The sequence below is a fragment of the Lepidochelys olivacea genome (assembly GCF_965140295.1).
Source record: "Lepidochelys olivacea isolate rLepOli2 genome assembly, chromosome: 3".
NCBI classification, from domain to species: Eukaryota; Metazoa; Chordata; order Testudines; family Cheloniidae; genus Lepidochelys; species Lepidochelys olivacea.
The window spans coordinates 206,294,196-206,314,169 of NC_140413.1; the positions used below are offsets into that span (position 1 = coordinate 206,294,196).

Genomic DNA, 19,974 nt, shown 5'->3' on the forward strand with positions numbered 1-19,974 from the left:
AGCTCTCATAGATTTCAGTGGAAGTTGAGAGTAGTCAGCACCTCAGAAAATCAGGCCACTTTTATTTAGGTACCTAAATACCTATTTAGGCACCTAATTTTGGGCACTCAAATTTGCAAAACGTCCCCTTTATCCCTGTCACTGCATCCATTAACTAGGATCTCACTCTGGTCTTCAGAATAGAAAATATATTTGGAAGGTCACTTACTCAAGAACAACCTGACTCTCACATTTGGTTGTATGAGAAGAAAATATAATTATTCCAAATGTCTGGTTTTCTTAAAATTAGTAGTTTTGGTTTTTAAAATGTTCCTTCTTCAAGAGCAAGATGCTGAGTGAATCTAGAGGAATGATGGCCCAGAGATCAGAGTGCTAGTCTGAGACTTAGGAGACCTGGGTTCCATTCTCAGCTCCTCCACAGAGCTCCTTTGTGTAAAGGAGGGTAATATAATTAATGTCAGTCAACATGGGTTTATGGGAAATAGATAATATCAAACTAACTTGATATCATTTTTTTATGAGATTGCAAGTTTGGTTGATAAAGTTAATAGTATTGATGTAGTATACTTAGACTTCTGTAAGGTGTTTGACTTGGTGCCACATGACATTTTGATTAAAAAACTAGAACAATATACAATTAACATAGAATCATAGAAATGCAAGGTTATAAGGGACCTTGAGAAGTCATCAAATTCAGCTCCGTGCTCTGTGGCAGGACCAAATAAACCTAGACCATCCCTTACAGGTGTTTGTCCAACCTGTTTTTAAAAACCTCCAATGATAGGCATTTCTCCCTTGGAAGCCTATTCCAGAGCTCACAATTAGAAAGATTTTTCTAATATCTAATCTAAATCTCCCTTGCTGCAAATTAAGCCCATTGTTTCTTGTCCTACCTGTAGTGGACATGGAGAACAATTAATCACTATCCTCTTTGTAGCAGCCTTTAACATATTTGAAGACTGTTACTGGGTCTCCATCTCAGCCATCTTTTCTCAAAACTAAACATGCCCAATTTTTTTAACCATTCCTTTTGTAGACCTTTTTATAATTTTTGTTGCTCTCCATTGAACACTCTGAGATTTGTCCACATCTTTCCTAAAGTGTGCTGTCCAGAATTGGACACAGTGCTCCATCAGAGGCCTCACTAGTTGCAATGCACACGTTAAATGGATTAAAATGGGGAATCATCACCAAGTTGGTGCATTTGTGGTGGGATCCCGCACGGATTGATTATTTGCCTTATACTATTTAACATTTTTATCAATATTTTGGAAGAAAACATAAAATCATCACTGATAAAGTTTACTGATGACACAAATTGGTAAGTAATGAAGAGGAAATGTCATTGATACAGAGTGATCTGGATCTCTTGGTAAACTGGGCACAAGTAAACAATAAGCACTTTAATATGGCTAAATATAAATATGTACATCTAGAAATAAAGAATGCAGGCCATACTTACAGGATGGAGGACTCTATCCTGGGAAGCAGTGACTCTGAAAAAGGTTTGGGAGTTGTGGTGGATAATCAGCAGAACATGAGCTCCCAGTGTGACACTGTGGCCAAAAGGGCTAGTGCGATCCTTGAATGCGTAAACGGGGGATACAAGTAGGAGTAGAGGGGTTATTTTACCTCTGTTTGGCAGGGTTGCGACTGGTATTGGACTTCTGTGTCCAGTTCTGGTGCCCACAATTCAAGAACGATGGTGATAAATTGGAGAGGGTTCAGAGAAGAGCCGTGAGAATGATTAAAGAGTTAGAAAACAGGCCTTACAGCAATAGACTCAAGGATCTCAATCTATTTAGCTTAACAAAGAGAAGGTTAAGGGGTTATTATACTCTGTAAGTACCTTCGTGGTGAACAAATATTTGATAATGGACTCTTTCTTTCGTCTTTTTTGATCCCACGTCTAAATAGCAGTTACTCCCAAGACTGTAGTTTGGGAACAGTGCACATACTGTATAGTTGGTCATTTTGTCTTCTCAAAGTGCAGGATGGGGTCTGACTGAGCTGTCACAGAGGAGTTTAGGAAAAGTAGGGAGCCAAATGAGCAAATCAGCTTTCTTTTTGCATCCAGAGGCGTTTAAATTACCCTAAGGTAAGGGTGAGCTTTCATTTCCAGCCTTGAAATGGACTGCACCCATCAGTCCATGCTCTCAGTATTACTAAGTGCAGAGGAGCAGCTTGTCTGGGAGGCAGCAGTTAATTGTCACTTTTCTGGAACTAGTTTTGGGTTGTCCTGACCTGATGGACAATAGAATTTTTTTTGGCTTGTTGTTTTTCAACAGTTGAATGCTTGGCATCCAAAACACGTGCACAAAGCTTCAGAGGCTCGGTGAAAAATCTGGTCAATGTAACACCCATGACAATGAAGTAAATATCGGATATGTTCCAGCAGCCACTGGGCTCTATTGGCAAGCATTCAGTTCTGGAATAGATCTGACTTGTATGGTGGAGATGTTTAATTTACATGTATGCTGACAAATGTTATTAGCTGGCATTACAGATGTCTCTCTTAAAATGTTATTTCAAAAACCTACCTTTTATGTTGGAATCCCAACCTCTCCCTCGTGTAGTTTTGGGACTGGCAAAGCTGCTTGAATGAATCACAAGGGTTATAAGAAATGTTAATTTTATAACATTGTTAATCTACAAGGTATACTGCACGATACTTCTTTTGCCTAATATGAACAAATTAACAAATTTGTAATTTATCCAGTTATATGTACTTTATTTTGGTTTGCATCACCCTGCCTGCTGTTTTGTGGGATCATTTCTTTATTTTGTTTTGATAAATTGGCATTGGATTAAGGTTATGTTTTAGGCCCTGATTCTGCAAATACATAAGCACGTGCTTAACTTTACACACAGGCAATAGTTCCATTGACTATAATGAAACTATTCCCAGTGTGTAAAGTTAGGCACGTACTTAAGTCTTGACAGGAGTGGGGACTTAGACTGTATGTTTTTCAGGACAGAGTCTGTATCTTTCTCTGTGAGATTACAGTTGCACTTGAACAAGAGAAATATCAGTTCAGCTCTTCCTTCAACATCTCAAACATTGAAGATGAACCTGCTGCTTCAGGATTCTCCAAGACAGAAAGTAAACATGTTTTCTTCTTCTGAACTACTCCCTCTTCTGACAGATGTTTTCTCAGTGATCCAGCACAAGGAGGCACACTTGTTATGGCAGGTGTCACCAGGTGTTTCTTTTAAATGTAGGGTATGTGTACACAGCTGCTGGGAATGAGTCTCTCAGCCCAGGTCAACAACCTCATGCTAGAGCACTAAAAATAGCCATGTAGACATTGCTTTGACATATGGGCTCAGCTGGAGCTTTCCTTAGAAGTGGGTGAGTAAGTTTCAGAGCCTGAGCTGAAATGTCCATATTGCTTTTTTAGTTGACCTGGGCTGCAAGACTTGCTCCTAGCAACTGTGTAGACAGATCCACCATGTGAGCAAATGTTTAGTTTTAGGAAATCGTGCTTTGTTGTAGTCAGTTTTTGTTGTGTCAGGTTCTGTGTTGAAGCAGTGAGTGGCCCTTAGAGCATGAGCTCTGTGAGCAACAGGGGAGTTTGCTCTCTGGTTAGAGCCAGTTCATGAGACAGAGATGTTTCCTGAGAACTGGGCACTGGAGTTAGGCTGAGATTCCTGAAAGGATGGATTGCCTTGCATGCTGTTCGACACTTCTGTTCCAGGACTGGTGCATATGTATAAATAAAAGAAGTTACACATCAAATACACTCATCCTGGGTGTCGGTGATTTTTTTCCTGTGACTGAGGCTGATTTGCTACCTCTTAACAGAAGGGCAGTGTTTGTATCGGAATGTAACACTGGTGTCAGAAGAAGGAGCAACAGTATAAATGAGAATCAGACCTCTTGTCTGCTTTTCCAACTCATTTAGTATATTAGGCCTCTGTCACACCATACACAATAATTCCTTTTTGAACATACTTATCTTATTTTGAAACTTTAATAAAATGCAGACGGAAATACTAAGCAAGACAGACAACATCTGTTATGTACAAGATAGCTTTATAGAGCTATTTATAACCTTCACAAGACAGACAGGCTGCTAGGGGTTTACCTTTCATAGATAGTTTACCCCCTTGAAAGCTTTCAAACCTCCACTTTTCTGCATTAAAATTGATGCAGATAATCTATACCCATCAAATTTTGCACCGCAAAGCAGAGTCCAAGATTCAAATTCTAAGCATAGTCTGCAGAACCATTCTTTGTCACGTGGGATAGTGAAACACAGCTGCTTTCCAGCTGAGTCTGTTGTGAAGTTGTTAGTTTAACTCTATCTATCTTGTCATTTCTAATTCCCTTTTTGCTAGCAGACTGAGTTTAGTGCTGCGCATGTTTTTGTAGTATCATTGTATTAAAGCACCGTTTCTCAAACTGCAGTGCACGGACCCCTGCGGGTCCTTGGAGGGTACTCCAGGGGGTCCGCAGGCCCCCTCCCTCCCCTCAACTCCTCTCCCTCCTTTCTACATGCTGGGGAACAGGCTTCCTACCTGCTCTGGCTCTGCGTTGCTCCTGGAAGTGGCCAGCACATCCCTGCAGCCCCTAGGGCAGGGCAAGAGGTCTCCGTGTGCTGCCTCCGCCCCGAGCGCCAACTTCACAGCTCCCGTTGGCCGGGAACTATGGCGAATGGGAGCTGTGGGGGCAGTGCGCAGAGATCTCCGGGCCCCCCCCACCTAGGAGATGCTGCCAGAGGGATGTGCCAGTCACTGGTTAGAGGGATGTGGGAGTGGCCCGAGGTAATCGCCGTCCGGTCAGAGCCCCTCACCTTCTCCTGCACCCCAGCCCAGAGCCCGCACGCAAACTCCGCACCGCTCCTGAAAGTGGCCTGCACGTCCCTGCAGCCCCGGGGGAGGGGGGAGAAGGAGAGGGAGGGGTCTCTGTTCACTGCCTCAGCCCCGAACGCCAACTCTGCAGCTCCTATTGGTCGGGAACTGTAATTCTGAAATTGTGTTTGTTGTTAGAAGATTGGAGAGAATATTGTGCATCACAGCAAGACTTCTCATTCTTTGATGCAAGTACTGAGGGTGGCAATCTAATTGAATGTCAACGTGTTGGAGAAGGTGTTTAGTGTGCTGAGCTGGGTGTCATGATGGTAGCAGGCTGATGCTTGGAGGTTGTTGTATTGGGTGAGAATGTTGTCTTGACTTGTTACTTCCTTATTTTTTAGTGTCTGTGTTTTGTGAGGAAATACACATGAGAAGCCTAACTTTTAAATTAATGGATTTCTGAAGCGTGGGATTATATAGCGAGAATCTGTGGGTGGCATTGTACAATTTTGTTTGGCATGAGTTTGTTATGGCTGTATTACCCATGATTGCTAGTGAAACCACAAGTTTTGGGATGAACTGAGTAACTTGCAAGTTCCCCCGAAAACTTCATCTCTTATTATATGAACATGTATTCTGTAAGTAAAACCAACAGGACAGGAGAAATATGATCTTCCACGTGATCGCTCTGACCACTTTGCTTGTACCTTGTATCTTTTTCCCTCACCTTTTTATTGTTTTACTTTGGGGCAGGGACAGAGTCATCTTGCATGTCTGTACATTACCTAGTACCCACATTTGGAATGTCACTGTTATAAAAATAAAGTCTAAAATAAGCTACATATAACAGGAAGCCACTTAAAAGTATTTGAGTACTTAAAATTTTTTTGATTATTTTTTGTGTACCTCTGTCTGTAAAGCCAGGTGCCTTATGTATTGTGTCCAACTGTGCTTAGAAGCAGAGGGAGAGAAAGAAATATAACTAATATGTTTTGTAGAACTTCTGCAAATAACCTAAAGTAGCTTTTCTGGACATAAAAGAATCATCTTTAAATATTTAATATCTCTAGACAGCCCGGGACTAGATGCATGTGCTTTGTCTTAATGGAAAGCAGCAATGTTCCAGGGGTAAACTCCCCAAGATCTAGCCTTGGTAGTCATGAGATCACAGATCTTAAACTCACTGTTCTAGGAGTGACTATGAAAAGGTGCCACCTGTGTAACTTGTATGTGGGTGTGGGATGGGTATGTTCATGTGAAATTCCGCATTGGGGGGAAGAAAGAAAGGAAGCATGCTTGTGGTAGGCTGCTTAAAGAAATGGCAGCTGTTTGAAGCTGCTCACAGGATTGGAATGTTAGTAATCCTGGCAAAGAGAGATTAATGGGCTGAGGCAGTCAAAGGTCTGCAGTAAATTCATTTTATCAGACTGATGTTGCCACTAGATGTATGCTTATTATCATATTTTATACTATGGCAGCACGTAGAATGCTGCCTCTTGCACTAGGCACTCCACAAATGCATAGTAGGAGCCATTCCCTGGCCCAAAGAACTTAGTCTCAATCAGCAAGGTGGACAGTGGGTGGGAGGGGAAACAGAGGCACAGAGAGGGGAAAGTGACTTGTCCAAGGACACGGCAAATGGGGCAAAGCTGGGATTAGAATGCGGGTCATCTCCTCTGAGTCCCGGTCCGCTAGGACACGCTGCCTCTGATTTGTAATAGTATCTTTGGGCAAGGGAGACTAATGTGGTCAGGTTCTGCAGAAACTGAGTTTATTTAAAATAAATGTTAAAAAAGGTTCTCGCCCTTAAGGCTGTGAACAAAACCTTAAAAACATGAGTTGAGTGTAACCAGCTGCCAGGCAGTAGGAGAGGAGCTGGCGCTGCTGTTACACTTTTAAGCCTGTCCCTTGCTCTGCCTTCAGCAGCAGAACATGTGGAGGGTCAGTTGTGTAACAGCTGAATCCTCTGGTCCCAAGAGGAAGGGGAGGGATTATCAGCAGCCCTTCCGGGCTCTACCTCTCCTGGGCCAGGATGGTGTCCTCCTCACCAGATGCCATACCAGTGGCGCTCCTACTTAACCACTCTGAGGCTTTCTCCCATGGCTGGTCCTAGCTGGCTCCTCCTCTTGCCCAGTTCCAACGATTGCTTCCCCAGGCTTAGTAAAAGGAACAGATAATACCCAGCTCCTTACCCACCTCTAGGGAGAGGCCAAAATATTCTAGCAGCCCTGGTGGCAACTCCTTAAGTGGAAGAAGGGACAGAGCAGGACCTCCAGCCTTTTTTGGGGGGACTGGGGAAGGGGAGCAGCCAGCAGGAGAGGTGAGAGGGCTTCCATTAGGGGAAGACTCAAGGCTCAACTGAGGGAAAGATGCTGCAATCATGAGGAAGCCAGGGTAGGGCTTATATGGCTGGTGCAGCTGTGGATAGATGGTACTGAAAGGTGGGTCGGAGAAGAGAACTGGTGAATTTGGGGTATGGGTAGAGAATTGATAGGCTGAGGGTAAATGGAGAGGTGAATGGCAGGCACGTGCCCGAATGAGGTAGCCTTCAGAACTGAGTGAATGATGGGGTGTGTGGTTGTGTAGTTTGAGACACAAAGAGGATTTGTGTGTGTGGGTGAGAGATTGGTATGAAGTTTGCATGTATCGGTGTCCATGAGTGTTTGCATGTAGAAGTGCATGTATTGGTGTTTAAGGATACGTGAACAGATTTCTATCAGGGATGGTGAGATAGATTTTTGGACCATTTTGCCAGGGTTGTTATCTATCGAGAGAAATACTGTTGGCTGGCACTAATGGCAGTAGCAACAAAACGTTGTCTAAATATTGCCATATTAAAAACAGGTCTTGAAATTATGGCATACAACTGAAAGAACAATTTTTACTCACAGGCAGTTTTCTTTTTTATGGTCTCTGGAAAGAGATGGGATTTAATCACTTCCCCCAGATGTTAGTTGCATTACTCAAACAAGCTAACTTATTCTTTTCCAGAAGAGCACTAAAACCTATTTCCCAGCACCCTCAGCGATTCTAACAACTCTACTGTTATGGCACTTCTCTAGTGAGTGCTTGGGAAGAGCCCACTGTGGTTGTTCATATTGGTACTACTAATAAAGAGAGGCCTAGGAGAGAGGACCTGGATGCTACATTTCCCTGGTGCTAAACTAAGAAAATGACTCACATCCAGAACCCCTATGCTAGATTTTTTCCAGTTCTGTGGATAAGGACAGCAAGACAGTAGGGACTGCAGCATGTCTGTGTGTGGAGATGATATCAAGTGGAGTAAGTTACATTTATAAGGCACTGAAGAACTGTTTAGAAAAGGGAAAGATCTCCCTTAACCAAAGTGGAACCAGATTGCTGGCACAGATGGTTGGCTGACTATGTTTTGCAGGGTTGATTATTAAAACTAGGAGCTGGAGGAAAGCTGGCAGGTGCCAAGGGACACTGGCGTTTGCCAAAGACATCTGGTAGGGATCTCAAGAATACAAATGTATCTGTCTTCAGCACAGGCTAGGAGAGAAATTAAACTGCAGGAGGGGCAGTTGTTGAGTACAGGGAATAGAGCCTTGACAGAATAGGCATCTCTGAAACATGAAGGGATGGCAAAACTCAAGGGGATGCTGTAATACTCGCTATGAACTATTCAAGAAGGGTAGCTGAGGTCCTAACAGTGTGAGAATAACACTCTATCAAAAAGATTCCACAGGGTACCATTACTAAAAAGATTCCACAGGGTACAATTGTTTCCGTTTTCCTATGATATATAAACTGCTGTAACCTCAATAACATGGAGCAGTGCCTTGCTGTGTTATCGTCCAGGTTGCAGTTATGTTTCTGTTTAAAGCCAAATTTTGCATTAATCTCGGGTACCTGTAAAGTTTGCTTTAACGTAGCAGAACAGTGGTGTGTTTAGTGCATTCTGGAGAACTTCAGAATCTTAGAGCACCAAACATATTAGATGAGAAGTAAGGGCCAATAAAACGTTTTTTTCCAGAGGTTTCATCCACTGTGATATGTAGCTAGCCTCACTGAAAAGACAAGAAAATGGTTGTGCTTTGAGGATTATCCTGCTTGGTATGTTGGCACACTTGTCTGTGAATCAGTGCAATGCTGTACATGGCTCAGTCCCTGTTTATTTCCATAGTTTAGTTGAGAGAGTATGATTCAAGAACAAATTACACGTTCTGAGCAAGACAGTAATTTTCCCTAAAGGGATCTTAATACCCTATTGCCACCAGTACACTTTAAGGGGAGGGGCAGTGGGGTATTATGATCATTTTATTCATCTGTGTGGCTTACTCACATCACCAGTCTGGTCCTGTTCCAAAGTGAAGCTAAATAATAGTAGTTATCTGATACAGAATGTTTCATACCAGCATATCACCAATGCATCCTAACTGAACATAGGACAATCAAAGCTGTGTGTGTTTAGAGCTCTGTTTTAGGCCTGCTCTCATTAATGTCTATTAAATTTACTTGGAGGGTTTTTTGTTATTCTGTGGGATAATAAAAGTCTGTTTTCGTTAGATAAAGTATTTGTCTGCGGCAGTCTTTGTGTGTGATAAGGCAGAAAATGAATAAATAGAGACATTTACCCACCATCGTTTCATGGCTGTGGTTTTTTCCAATGAAAACCTTTTCTTTCAATGAGTGAGTCATAAATGTGCTTTTCCCTGGTACTAAACTTAATGACTCACTGTATTTATACAGTGTATCTTCAAGAGGAATTGACAGCAGCTTAGAAGAGTGTGCTGCAGAAGAGAGGACTAAAAGGAGCTGATGGTATTTTTGCAAAATATCTTACAGGTGAATGTTCAGTGAGAAAATAAGTGAAAACTGGCTGTAAATCCTGTCTCATGTGGGTGGTGGGGATGAATAATAGATGGCCTTATTTATGGTTCATATAATGTGGGATATCCATGCATTAACTTTCTCGGCAGGAGGTGAAGGTTCTGATATCATAAAAACAACTGGTCTCTTTGTTAGAAGTATTTCATGCACAATTGTTCACGAACAAAAAGCCCCCTGAGACTGGAGGGTGTGTGTGGAAAGGGGGGGTGTCGTGTGGGGTCACATGCCCTCCCCAATTTGCTGCTTCACTTGTACTGAACATGCTCACACGGACTGAACATGCTCAGTAACATCTGCTGAAGCCACTGCCCTCCCACTATCGGCAGGCCAGAGTCGTCTCTGCCGGAGACTATGTAATTTGTATGTATAATTTACTAATAGTAAAGTTAGTAAACTGTAACTGCTTGTGAGAATTCAAAGTCAATAATGTTTCCCAACAGACATGATGAAAATTCAACCATGATATTTCTGAAGTCAAAGAATTTCAAAAGATTTACACCAGCTGGTCCAAAATGTTCAGTCTGTTCTCTTTCTTGGTTGGGAGGGGGGGAAGGTACCTTTCCATTTTTAAATTATTATTATTATGCAGTCACAGACTTTTAGTGTTGTATGGTGGTCACATGTTGTCTCCTTATCCTCATCTCCAGTGTTTCTACTGGAACAGGGTTCCCTGTTATGCACAACCATCTTTTCTCCTTTCTTTCTTGTGGCCTCTACTGATTTTGCTCTCTGCCCTCACCCCACTGTTCTTATGTTTTCCCTCCTGCTTATTGCCTTCCTGTATTTTGCCTATCTACTGCTGGTACTTACAGGGCCCCCAGAACACCATAGTATCTGAGCGCCTTATGTTCTTTGATGCATTTATTTTCACAACACCCCTGTGAGACAGGGCAGTGCTATTATCCCTGTTTTTACAGATAGGGAACTAACACAGAGGGACTGGGGACTTGCCCAAGTTCACAAAGGAAATCTGTGGCAGACCACTCAAATCCAGGTCTCCCAAGTCTTGGTTACTGTCCTACCCACTGGATCTTCTTTCCCCTCTTCCACCATATGGTTCCCTATCCTCTGACAAAGATAACTAATATTAAACTTTAACCAATATGAGAGTTAAAACAAGAACATTAACTTGTGTTCCTAGGACATGCAGCATGCCAGCTGTAAAGGGGCAACCAGCTCTATACTGGGAGTTCTTCAAAAAATAAAAATTCTGAAAGTACTGGGTTTTTTAGGACAAGCAGGTGATACCCCACTTCATAAGTAAAATGTTAGAGTAATGGGAGCCAAATTATTTGAAATTCTAAAAGATAGGCTCTTAGAATGTCTTATATAAGACAAGGAGTACTTGTTGCACCTTAGAGACTAACCAATTTATTTGAGCATAATCTTTCGTGAGCTACAGCTCACTTCGTCAGATGCATGCTGTAGCTCATGAAAGCTTATCCTCAAATAAATTTGTTAGTCTCTAAGGTGCCACAAGTACTCCTTTTCTTTTTGTGGATACAGACTAACACGGCTGCTACTCTGAAACCTTACATAAGACAGTTCAAGGTTAGTAGCACAATTAGAATTTACTTTTCCTTCTAGTAAATCATTACCTCAACTTCTAATGCTGTGCTGAAGTCCAGATGCACAATTAATTGTAGCAAATACACTAAGAAATTGCATGCAACAAAAACGGGTGAGTACTATAAATTACTTCTATTTTAAAATATAATTTGGAGTGACAGGTTTACTGTCTTAAATACTTCATTGGCTTTTTGTGCAAGCTGTTTCGTGCACTGTAATTTGGGTCCCAATCCAGTGCCCGTGGAAATCGATACGAATCTTTCTGTTGACCTTAAAGGCATTGGATTTGGCCTCTAATGCATTAGCTACTTTAAATGGAAAAATCTTTCACTTTCTTAATCTCCAGAATTTAGTGAAAAGTAATCACTAAAAATATCCTCCAGGACGTTTTCATCATAATAAATTTGCAGAACGGAAAAAAATTAAATACTAATTATTTTGCATTTACATAATAGATACTATAATTCTAAAATAAAATGATCTATTAAACAGAACTGATATATCTAGAATAGCAGACTAGTAAAAACTATAAACTGCTCCAGTATTATAATTTGACAAATAACATTTGATAATTATGAACTTGAATGCAATTATATTTAATAGTCTTAAAAATACTGAAATGGCAAAAAGATGCATGTTTTCTTTTCACTGAAATACTACAGAGCATCTAAGCAGCTTTTTCAAATTACCTTGGTATCTTGTGTGTGTGTGTGCTGAAAATATCAAGGTGGCATTTCTGAGCACTAAAAAGTCAGGAGATACAAAGTTAGGGTTGCTTATTTAACTCTGTCCTGCATAAGAGTAGTATCTTTTACTGCACGCTACTTAATGTAAACAAACAGAATCCTGAAAGTCAATCATATACAGAATTTGGAATTTTCAAAACCATTTGCTATTGGCCTAACACTGGGATCGGAATTGTCTTAATTGAGAACCAGCCAACAGCCATTACCGAGGACCTCTGAAAATTCCTGTCTAAGTGCGGCGTGAATGAGGCAAGAGCTCCATTTCAGCAAAAACCCTACAAGTCTTTGAGAAAACACTGTAAAATAGGAATACCTGCTTCACAGGGGAGCTGGAGGACTAGTTCATTTGTATTTGTAAAACTGTTTGTAGGCTGGATGGAAGGAGCTCTAGAAATGCAAATTATTATTGTTTGGGCTAACCAGATTGGTGGGAACCATGACAGGTCTTCTGCTTATGAATAAGGCTAAGATTTAGTCATCGGTATTTTTAGTAAACGTCACGGACAGGTCATGGGAAATAAATAAAAATTAACGGTCCGTGAACGGTCCATGACTTTTACTATATAAATAGCCCTGATGACAAAACTTAGCAGCTCCTGGGGCCCCGGATGCTGCTGCTCTGGGGGGCCCCGGATGCTGCTGCTCTGGGAGTCCGGGGGCTGACTGCCCCCAGCCACCCCTTCTCTGAGGCCCTGGGCCCACTGCTCAGGTGCTTCTTAGGGCTGCCCCTGGGACTGCTGCTACGGTGCTCCCCAGGGGCCAGCTGCTTGGGCAGCTCTGGGATCAGCTGCATCAGCCATTGCAGCTGCGAAAGTCACGGAGGTCGCAGAAAGTCATAGAATCCGTGACTTCCGTGACCGAATTGCTGGCTTATTTATGACCTAAGACCTGGCTTGCTGCACTCAGCTCCTCTCAGTGTGGTCTGCGTATCACAGTTACAGTGTAGCAGGATGGATTTAAGAGTGAGAGCAGTATCCAAATATAAGGAGTGCTTTTAGTCATCTCTTTGATTGAGTTGAACCACTGGGTTCCTGACATGAGGGCAAAAAAGACATGAATATAAGAAAATAGTTAAGTGTTTTCAGGCTAATTAGACAGTGCATGGCAATTTTAGATCAAGATTTTCAAAAGAAAGTAGCAATTTGCAAGGGCTTAAATTTTTGAAGTTTCAACCTCAGTCAGACATCTTAAAATGGCCTTATTTTTTCATGTGGTGGGTGCCCTGGACTTTCTGAAAATCAGGCCACGTTTTGAGATGTCTCAGGATGGGCACCTAGAAAGTGAGGCACCAAAAATCACTAGCTATTTCTTAGAATCTTGACCTTTATGCTTGAGTAACATACTGGCCATTCTCAAAATTAATAGAATGGATTACTTACAGAGCATGCCTTCAGCACAGTATTGAATCTCCCCTTTCTTCAGACAAATATGCCGTGGCCATTGGATGGCAAACACTTGTGTAAGGACACTGCTTCTGCTCTGTGGACGTATGCTTCATTTCACCTCTATTCTCTGGTCCCTGATTTTACTAGGTTGCAGTTGTTGCCATTTTGTGGTCAGTCTAGGGACAACAGGAAACTGACTCTTTGGAGGCTTAGACAAAAAATGCCACTTCGTTGTAATCTGAGGACGTCTGTGTCAGTTCTGGAAAGTTACTTAAAAACTTGGTTTAAAGATTGGTTTAAAAATATAATCATCCATAGGTTTTATACTTTATAGGTTACTTACTATATTGAGTAGATTTTATTTATGTTCTCTATTCTCAGTCCCTTGGAGTTCATGTGTGTATATGTGTACAATATAGGATATAGGAAATTACTGTTGAGTGTGTGTGTATTGCTGAATTTAATGTTGGGTAAGCAATTATATACAGGTGCATAGAGAGAGTATAGGAACTGTTAAACTGTCGGTGTTAGGATAGTATTATATAGTATAAGTATGTGTAATCCCTTAAAACTAGATTGTGGAATTACCGTGAGACCAGAGTAAGCAGTGGGTTGTAATTGCACTGCTCTAGGAACAGCTCTGGTCCCTGCTTCCTCCATGGTTTGGGAGGAGGTGGGAGAGAAGTTATCTGTGACATCACTATAGTCAATGCCCAATGCCTGCCCCAATTGCCCACCTGCCCAAGAAGGAGAGTAGTTGCCCCATGGGAGCTGCTCTTCCCCCTTCTCCCCATAGTCCGATCTGTGATGCAGGTACCCCATGCAGGGGAGTAAAGGGGCACCTTACATAGGGGCATAAGACAGTTACATAATTTGAAAGAATGAATATAATCTCTTTCTGCAGTCAGAAAACTGACGGAAGTTGGAATCCTTTTTAATATAATTCTCTTACTTTTGCTTGTGGATACAGCTGTACTAACACAATGCAACGTTTGAGTTAAGAGGTCTGTTAAAATCCTGGCACCAAAGATAGTTTTCATACTGAGGCCCTTAATTGATAGATATTCAAAGTGATACTGTGTTTGGTTGCATCAATGTGGTGCTTGAACTAGGCCTTCAGCTGACCTCCAAAAGGAAATAATTTCAAAAGGAAGAATTTAAGTTTGCCAACATCCAGATAAGGACATCGGAATTAGACAACCTAGGGCTTTGTGGATTAGAAATAAAATACAATTCTTTTGATGGGGCAATGCAGTTGCACCAAGAAAATGGGAAATAAAAGGTGTGAGGCTCATATGATGTGATTACAATCTGAAGTTTTGAGTCTGTCTTTTAATTTACCCCGAAGAGCAAATCTGATTTTTAGAAATGTTCCTTCTCATTAAAAAGAGTTTGAAAAATGTATGTAGCCTACATTTTCTTAAAGCTAGGGAGCTTTTAATATAACCCCCAGAAAAAAGATTCACTGAAAAATTGAGTGCAGCTTTGTTGCTGGGGTTATTGTTAGCATTTTGTTAATTTAAGTTAAAAAACCCTATATTTACTCTTTATTGCTGTAACATTATTGCTGTGATGTGATATGTGGTGGCGATTCACAATGGCCTACTAGGTACATAAATAATACTTCCAGACAACTAGCATATCTTTCTGTACTGAGGTGGTGAAGAGTATATTTCAGCTACTATATCATAATCAGACACTGGATAAATGAAAGGCAAGGGGCCAGATTTTAAAATGTGTAAATGATTATAACTCCAGCAACCGCAATGGAGCTATGCCAGTTTGCACGTGCTGAGGATTGGCCTTATAGTTGGTACTAGGGTGACCAGACGTCCCGTTTTTATAGGGACAGTCCCATTTTTTGGGACTTTTTCTTTATAGGAGCCTATTACCGCCTCTCCCCCCCGACCCATTTTTTCACAGTTGCTATCTGGTCACCCTAGTTGGTACTATTCTTCCATGGCAGGGAGTAACAATAATTATCTATTAATTGCAGTGCAGCAGCTCCTAGTAGCCCCAGTCATGCATCAGAGGCTCCATTATGCTAGGCACTATGCAAACATAACAACAACAACAAAAAAGACCGTCTCTATCCTGACAACTTTTAAGTAACAAAAATGGGATCTAGAGTGGGATTTTCAAAAGCACTCAGTGTTGTCTTCAGTGGTAGAAGAGTTAGGTCAGTGCTGAGCACTGCTGAAAATCCCACCCCTGATCTTTTTGAGCCAGCTGGGATAGTAGTTGAGTTTGACAGTAAAATTGTTACTTTGTAACAGAAAAAGCAATTGCAGCATCAAATGCTGCATTGCACTGACTTTTTCTCCATTGCTTCAGTTCAGAGCTTTCAGATACCTAGCTTATGGGCTGGATCTGGGCTGCTTGATGTATTTATGCATTCCCTGTAGCATATTCGATTCTGTGGAATCTGCTTATCTTTTTTTAAAGTTTCTAGCACTCATAGTGTCAAAGGAAAGCTTGTAAATATGAAATGAATGTATCTAATTCAGTTCTGTCTTCCTGAGTCTGCAGACAGCCTGAAACAAGGGCACTGCGAGGGTGTGAACTCATCAGCTTCTCCATTAATCTGATTGGGGTCTTAACTCCAAATCCAGTGCATGCACTGTACTTGCTATTGTTAACTGTTTCATCACTGGTCATTGTATCAGATGGGATTGGGAACTGGGCTGCAGTAAACCCACAGGTTCCGGGAATTGGTAGCTCCTGCAGGGAAGGGAGAAGAAAGGAGGAGAGATGCAAAGACAGAAAAGGGGAGAGAAACAGGAAGGAGGATGTGGAGGGAGAGAAACACAGGGCAAAAATGAAAATGGTCCTAAAGACGAGTTTATTTTCCCCATGAGGGATGCTAAATGAGACCTAATAAATAACAACAGTGATAACTAAAAGTACAGGACCTACTCTTCCCTGATAATGTGCTTTGGGATTACTCTGACTTTGATTATTGTTCGATTAGGTTGTGTAGCTTTCCAGGCTGGTCTGTCTAGACTCAGAAAACTAGGTAGGGCTCCTTTATCCTCTATTCTTGTGTGTAGCTTCCAGTGATGTCAGTGGGAGTTGGATGCACTGATTGAGGCATGATATGGCCCCATAAGTGTGTGAATACTAGAAAAAAAGTACTCAGTAGACTGCTCAGAGTTAATGGATTCTACAAATGTTGGAGCTTTCCTCACTGGGATTATCTACACGACCCTAACCACAGTAGGTTCTAGTGATTTTTAAATGGGCTTTGGATCAGAAGCTGTGTGGCGTTAGCAAGCTAACATTTTTCACAGGTGGGTCTCTTACTCAGGAGAATACACATTTTCTAACTAGCCAGGGTTAGGTAGGTCGACACAGGTAATATAAACTACATGTTCAGTATAATTAGATAATACTGCTTATGTGTATGTAATTTGTTAACTGAAATTATTAGAGCTTTATGCAATACTGTTGTTCTGGTGTGTCTCTGTCCCACAAAATGGGCCAAAACCTCAGCTGGTATAAAATGGCATAGCTCCATGAAGTCAGAAGCATCATTTTTCTTTCTTTGCCTATCTGTAAATTTCAAATATTATTGATGGAAATATTTTTTGCTGGTTTGTGTATGTACAATGAAGTGGATATTTACTGACCTTTATCAATAAAGATCTAATCCTTCCAAGCCTATTGATAGTCATTGTTTCCATGGCACCAAGGGAGCTTCCACTGGTCTTCATTAACACTCTTCATTGAAAAGATTATTAAATTGAACACCATTTCACAACTGCAGTGTGACAACTGCTTCATTGTTGATTGTTGTTGGAAAAGAGAACCAAAGGATTTGACTGGTTTTTGGAAGCATTTTAAATTAAAAAAAAAAAAATCTCTGAACTTAGTGGACTTTGCCTTTATTAATATTATATTTTTAATTTAAAAACCTCTTAACAGCCATTTTTAGTTTTTGTATCTTTCAAAAGATATGCAGATATGTTCAGATTAAGATTAAATGTGTATTTCTTAAACAACACATTTACACGGATAAATAGATTAGTTTTTTTTAACAAAGTAACTCACCACCTTTTTGTTGCATTCCTTATTAATATATTTTATATAATTAATGTGTTGCATGAATTCCTGGAACAAGACTTAAAGTAGAACATTCTAATCTGCTATTCCTCCTCCTCCTCCAACATTCCTGCATAACTAAGGGCTCCTATACGCTTGAAGTGCTACAGTAGCACAGCTGAGCCCCTGTAGTACTTCAGCGTAGACCCAACCTATGCTGATGGCAGGGATTCTCCAGTCAACATATCCATCTCCCCAAGAGTCGCTAGCTAGGTCTACAGAAGAATTCTTCCATTGGCCTAGCACAGACTACATGGGCTGTAGATTGGTTTAACTATGCTGATCAGGGGTGTGGATTTTTCAGACCCCTGACCACCATAGTTAAAACAACCACATTTTCTGGTGTAGATAAGGCCTAGACAGCACTTTGAGATTGTAGTCAGCATGGATGGTAGGGGCACCAGTCCTCTCACTTCAGGTAGAAAAATTCAAGTGAGCTGTAGCTCACGAAAACTTATGCTCAAATAAGTTGGTTAGTCTCTAAGGTGCCACAAGTCCTCCTTTTCTTTTCACTCTGCACTGAAATTAGAAATATCTGGTTTTAGGCACTGATTCGGTAAAACATTCAAGCGTGTGCTTAACTTTTATTTGCATGCCTTGGCTTTTAAACTTCTGTTTTGCAATCATTTCATAGTATGAGCAAAAATATTTTTTGGCCTGAATTCTCATTTACACTAAGAATCTCTTGACATTGCTTTAGCCATGTACAAGGGCCAGAAAGGTGGAGTGAATTATAGTTGCACCTAGTTTCAGGCTTCTTTACTCTCAGGCTGCCTTTACACCTGATCTGCATGTGTAAAGTGCCTGTTTGAGTGAGGAAAAGGAGGAATTGTAAGACATCCTGGGCCTGATTCTGTGCTGCGTTCCACCAATTTTATATGGCGGTAACTTCACTGAAATCAGTGGAGTTGCTCTGGGCAAAAACTGGTATGACAGCAGAATCATATTTAACTGACAATCAATTTTAAAAATATAATAAATATGCATTCATTACATATAATGTAATAAATGCTTAATTGTATATAGCATACCAACCCCAGAACAAAATCAGATTATTATAACCACTCTCTTTAAAAGGCCTGACCTTTTCTTCTGGCTACTTACTACCCAACACAAAAGTAAGCCTGCAGAGATGATACTCAAATATGTGAGTAAATTGTGTTTTACCCTTTCATGAGGTTTTTTCAGAGTCTCTTTTTTAAAAAAAAAAAGATGAATGTCCATATAAATGCCTTTTAAAAAAATAAATATAAACCCTTATCTCTGTTTACTGTATAGCTTCAATATGATTTTATGGCTCTTTTCGTGACCTAAACATAAGTTTCCACACTTAATGTTTTTCTCAGTAACTTCCTGATCCAGTCAACTTACTTAGCAAAGTTTGTTTTGTTTTTAACTGTTAGTCCTGTAATCTCACCCCAGGATCTGAGAGCCAAACTGTTTTCTTTCCTTCTCATGGATTGTCACAAGGAATCCGGGTTCTGCAGGCCAAATTATGCCCCCTGTTACATCTGTGTCATATTCAGCTGAACCACGACTGGGTCTGCACATATGTTCCTCAGGGCATGTTTGAAGACAAGGGAATTGCACAGGTGTAACTGAGGAGATGGTTTGACCAGCAGAATCTCTATTACCGAGGATGATGCTCGCACAGGGAAAATCCCAGTTTGACTTTCAGATCTCAGAGTGAGTTTATGAGGTTGGCAATTAAGAGAAGAAAACGGAGTGTTTCAAACAGAGTACATTTAATCTGGAAAGTAGAGAGATACAATAAACAGAATTGCACAATGACGTTTTTCACAGCAGAACAGCATTTTGTGTGTAACTGTAACTAATGGGAACTATCTGTGTCCGTACCTTTTGTCTACCCAGCTGGAAGGTAGCATCGGTAATCTTGCTGGTTTCGTGTTCGTGAAAGTATGCAGTGCATTAGCTGCATTGTAACTCATAGAGCTGTTGGTTCCTGAAAAACAGAGGCAGACGTTATCACTGACATCTTACCTGATTCCTGGGTGGAGATGCAAGTCCTCTAATTCCTGGATGGAATTGTTGTTGTAGAATTGTGGTAGCAATGCTATCGCTCAGCCCCCAAAGCAGCAAAATGTGTAAGCCTGGGTTTAAGTCCCGTTAAAGTGAATGGGACTTAAGCTGTTAGTGGTTAGCTGAATTGGGGCCTTAGGTCACCATAGCACTTCTGTTCTTACAACTCTCTCTGTACATCAGCATTTTAGCCAAAATTTCTCTTGCTTCATTTTAGCACTACGTTTTTTTTTTTTAAAGTTTCATTAAAATTCATTGAGCCGTTTTTTAGGATATGGGTGTGAATATTTTTCACTAGTTAAGAAACTTTCCAAATCTTTTTTTGCACTCTGTCTCTAAGGCTATGTCTACACTGCAAATTGGTGGTGGGATTGCAGCTTGCATAGGCTCAACAGTCTAGCTAATGTGGCTAAAAATAGCACTGAAGAGGTAGTGGTGGGCTTCAGGGTCTGCTGAAAAAGCCCACCTGGAACCATGGGTAC

General features: G+C 41.0%; 1 protein-coding gene across 5 annotated transcripts in view; it reads left to right on the forward strand.

The window, feature by feature from the left end:
* The window catches only part of RIN2 (Ras and Rab interactor 2), a 106,260-nt gene that overhangs the window by 15,399 nt on the left and 70,887 nt on the right, over positions 1-19,974 (forward strand). Inside the window, exon 1 of one of the 5 annotated variants that reach the window (XM_084622546.1) lies at positions 11,266-11,332. The exons of the other annotated variants lie outside the window; for them this stretch is intronic. The gene's annotated coding sequence lies outside the window, so the exon portion shown is untranslated. Of the gene's footprint in view, positions 1-11,265; positions 11,333-19,974 lie in introns of those variants that run through there. 5 annotated transcript variants of the gene reach the window in all.